Here is a 5044-nt window from a genome sequence, read left to right as displayed (position 1 = left end):
GGGCTATATCAATAGAATGACCGGTAAAAGTATTTAAAACCGTTTTATAATTTTTGGGTTACCAGATGCACGTTTTCAATCACCAGTTGCACGGAGGATTAATAGCAATCTGCATCCATCGTGATTTCTTAAAGTGTGTAAAAAGCACCCAAGGACGGCCCTGACAGAGAGAGGGCCGTAGTGGGGCACTCCCCTAGCGGGCTATATCAATAGAATGACGGGTAAAAGTATTTAAAACCCTTTTATAATTTTTGGGTTACCAGATGCACGTTTTCAATCACCAGGTGCACGGAGGAAAATGAGCATTTGCATCCATAGTCATGTTTTAAACCGTCCATAAAGCACTCTTGGCCGGCCCCGGCAGAGAGAGAAAGAGATGGTGAAAAAAAAAAAAAATCATCATCAGACCTTCCATAAATAATTCGGGCCGGCCCCCATTGCTAAAGGTCCGTAGTAGGGTGCGCCATAAGCGGACATGAATAGATGGAACACCGCTAACCGCATAGAGAACCGTGTTTTGGGTGACCAGGTGCACGTTTTCAATCACCAGTTGCACATTTTCAATCACCAGTTGCACGGAGGATTAATAGCAATCTGCATCCATCGCGATTTCTTAAAGTGTCTATAAAGCACTCAGGACGGGCCCGACCGAGACAGGGCCTTAGTGGGGTGCTCCCATAGCGGGCAACAATGAGAGGGGTGCCTTTAAATTCATTTTGAACCATATTTGAAATTTTGGGTTACCAGATGCACGTTTTCAATCACCAGTTGCACGGAGGATTAATAGCAATCTGCATCCATCGTGATTTCTTAAAGTGTGTAAAAAGCACCCAAGGACGGCCCTGACAGAGAGAGGGCCGTAGTGGGGCACTCCCCTAGCGGGCTATATCAATAGAATGACGGGTAAAAGTATTTAAAACCCTTTTATAATTTTTGGGTTACCAGATGCACGTTTTCAATCACCAGGTGCACGGAGGAAAATGAGCATTTGCATCCATAGTCATGTTTTAAACCGTCCATAAAGCACTCTTGGCCGGCCCCGGCAGAGAGAGAAAGAGATGGTGAAAAAAAAAAAAAAATCATCATCAGACCTTCCATAAATAATTCGGGCCGGCCCCCATTGCTAAAGGTCCGTAGTAGGGTGCGCCATAAGCGGACATGAATAGATGGAACACCGCTAACCGCATAGAGAACCGTGTTTTGGGTGACCAGGTGCACGTTTTCAATCACCAGTTGCACATTTTCAATCACCAGTTGCACGGAGGATTAATAGCAATCTGCATCCATCGCGATTTCTTAAAGTGTCTATAAAGCACTCAGGACGGGCCCGACCGAGACAGGGCCTTAGTGGGGTGCTCCCATAGCGGGCAACAATGAGAGGGGTGCCTTTAAATTCATTTTGAACCATATTTGAAATTTTGGGTTACCAGATGCACGTTTTCAATCACCAGTTGCACGGAGGATTAATAGCAATCTGCATCCATCGTGATTTCTTAAAGTGTGTAAAAAGCACCCAAGGACGGCCCTGACAGAGAGAGGGCCGTAGTGGGGCACTCCCCTAGCGGGCTATATCAATAGAATGACGGGTAAAAGTATTTAAAACCCTTTTATAATTTTTGGGTTACCAGATGCACGTTTTCAATCACCAGGTGCACGGAGGAAAATGAGCATTTGCATCCATAGTCATGTTTTAAACCGTCCATAAAGCACTCTTGGCCGGCCCCGGCAGAGAGAGAAAGAGATGGTGAAAAAAAAAAAAAATCATCATCAGACCTTCCATAAATAATTCGGGCCGGCCCCCATTGCTAAAGGTCCGTAGTAGGGTGCGCCATAAGCGGACATGAATAGATGGAACACCGCTAACCGCATAGAGAACCGTGTTTTGGGTGACCAGGTGCACGTTTTCAATCACCAGTTGCACATTTTCAATCACCAGTTGCACGGAGGATTAATAGCAATCTGCATCCATCGCGATTTCTTAAAGTGTCTATAAAGCACTCAGGACGGGCCCGACCGAGACAGGGCCTTAGTGGGGTGCTCCCATAGCGGGCAACAATGAGAGGGGTGCCTTTAAATTCATTTTGAACCATATTTGAAATTTTGGGTTACCAGATGCACGTTTTCAATCACCAGTTGCACGGAGGATTAATAGCAATCTGCATCCATCGTGATTTCTTAAAGTGTGTAAAAAGCACCCAAGGACGGCCCTGACAGAGAGAGGGCCGTAGTGGGGCACTCCCCTAGCGGGCTATATCAATAGAATGACGGGTAAAAGTATTTAAAACCCTTTTATAATTTTTGGGTTACCAGATGCACGTTTTCAATCACCAGGTGCACGGAGGAAAATGAGCATTTGCATCCATAGTCATGTTTTAAACCGTCCATAAAGCACTCTTGGCCGGCCCCGGCAGAGAGAGAAAGAGATGGTGAAAAAAAAAAAAAAATCATCATCAGACCTTCCATAAATAATTCGGGCCGGCCCCCATTGCTAAAGGTCCGTAGTAGGGTGCGCCATAAGCGGACATGAATAGATGGAACACCGCTAACCGCATAGAGAACCGTGTTTTGGGTGACCAGGTGCACGTTTTCAATCACCAGTTGCACATTTTCAATCACCAGTTGCACGGAGGATTAATAGCAATCTGCATCCATCGCGATTTCTTAAAGTGTCTATAAAGCACTCAGGACGGGCCCGACCGAGACAGGGCCTTAGTGGGGTGCTCCCATAGCGGGCAACAATGAGAGGGGTGCCTTTAAATTCATTTTGAACCATATTTGAAATTTTGGGTTACCAGATGCACGTTTTCAATCACCAGTTGCACGGAGGATTAATAGCAATCTGCATCCATCGTGATTTCTTAAAGTGTGTAAAAAGCACCCAAGGACGGCCCTGACAGAGAGAGGGCCGTAGTGGGGCACTCCCCTAGCGGGCTATATCAATAGAATGACGGGTAAAAGTATTTAAAACCCTTTTATAATTTTTGGGTTACCAGATGCACGTTTTCAATCACCAGGTGCACGGAGGAAAATGAGCATTTGCATCCATAGTCATGTTTTAAACCGTCCATAAAGCACTCTTGGCCGGCCCCGGCAGAGAGAGAAAGAGATGGTGAAAAAAAAAAAAAATCATCATCAGACCTTCCATAAATAATTCGGGCCGGCCCCCATTGCTAAAGGTCCGTAGTAGGGTGCGCCATAAGCGGACATGAATAGATGGAACACCGCTAACCGCATAGAGAACCGTGTTTTGGGTGACCAGGTGCACGTTTTCAATCACCAGTTGCACATTTTCAATCACCAGTTGCACGGAGGATTAATAGCAATCTGCATCCATCGCGATTTCTTAAAGTGTCTATAAAGCACTCAGGACGGGCCCGACCGAGACAGGGCCTTAGTGGGGTGCTCCCATAGCGGGCAACAATGAGAGGGGTGCCTTTAAATTCATTTTGAACCATATTTGAAATTTTGGGTTACCAGATGCACGTTTTCAATCACCAGTTGCACGGAGGATTAATAGCAATCTGCATCCATCGTGATTTCTTAAAGTGTGTAAAAAGCACCCAAGGACGGCCCTGACAGAGAGAGGGCCGTAGTGGGGCACTCCCCTAGCGGGCTATATCAATAGAATGACGGGTAAAAGTATTTAAAACCCTTTTATAATTTTTGGGTTACCAGATGCACGTTTTCAATCACCAGGTGCACGGAGGAAAATGAGCATTTGCATCCATAGTCATGTTTTAAACCGTCCATAAAGCACTCTTGGCCGGCCCCGGCAGAGAGAGAAAGAGATGGTGAAAAAAAAAAAAAATCATCATCAGACCTTCCATAAATAATTCGGGCCGGCCCCCATTGCTAAAGGTCCGTAGTAGGGTGCGCCATAAGCGGACATGAATAGATGGAACACCGCTAACCGCATAGAGAACCGTGTTTTGGGTGACCAGGTGCACGTTTTCAATCACCAGTTGCACATTTTCAATCACCAGTTGCACGGAGGATTAATAGCAATCTGCATCCATCGCGATTTCTTAAAGTGTCTATAAAGCACTCAGGACGGGCCCGACCGAGACAGGGCCTTAGTGGGGTGCTCCCATAGCGGGCAACAATGAGAGGGGTGCCTTTAAATTCATTTTGAACCATATTTGAAATTTTGGGTTACCAGATGCACGTTTTCAATCACCAGTTGCACGGAGGATTAATAGCAATCTGCATCCATCGTGATTTCTTAAAGTGTGTAAAAAGCACCCAAGGACGGCCCTGACAGAGAGAGGGCCGTAGTGGGGCACTCCCCTAGCGGGCTATATCAATAGAATGACGGGTAAAAGTATTTAAAACCCTTTTATAATTTTTGGGTTACCAGATGCACGTTTTCAATCACCAGGTGCACGGAGGAAAATGAGCATTTGCATCCATAGTCATGTTTTAAACCGTCCATAAAGCACCCAGGGCCGGCCCCGGCAGAGAGAGAAAAAGAGGGGAAAAGTGTTGAAAAAAAAAAAAAAATCATACCTTCCATAAATAATTCGGACCGGCCCCCATTGAAAAGGTCCGTAGTAGGGTGCATCATTATCGGACATGAATCTCGGGAACACCGCTAACCGCATAGAGAACCGTGTTTTGGGTTACCAGATGCACGTTTTCAATCACCAGTTGCACGGAGAGAGAAAAAAAAAATCATACCTTCCATAAATAATTCGGACCGGCCCCCATTGAAAAGGTCCGTAGTAGGGTGCATCATTATCGGACATGAATCTCGGGAACACCGCTAACCGCATAGAGAACCGTGTTTTGGGTGACCAGGTGCACGTTTTCAATCACCAGTTGCACGGAGAAAAAAAAAGTAATCATACCTTCCATAAATAATTCAGGCCGACCCCCATTGAAAAAGGTCCGTAGTAGGGTGCATCATTATCGGACATGTATATCTGTAACACCGGCAAGCGCATTGAGAACCGCATTTTTGGGTTACCAGATGCACGTTTTCAATCACCAGGTGCACGGCTGTGAAAAGTGGGACTCTGTCATTTTTTCGACCAATTTCTGTAAT

The sequence above is a fragment of the Oncorhynchus mykiss genome, unplaced genomic scaffold (assembly GCF_013265735.2).
Source record: "Oncorhynchus mykiss isolate Arlee unplaced genomic scaffold, USDA_OmykA_1.1 un_scaffold_815, whole genome shotgun sequence".
Classification (NCBI taxonomy): domain Eukaryota; kingdom Metazoa; phylum Chordata; class Actinopteri; order Salmoniformes; family Salmonidae; genus Oncorhynchus; species Oncorhynchus mykiss.
This window is presented reverse-complemented; position numbering follows the sequence as displayed.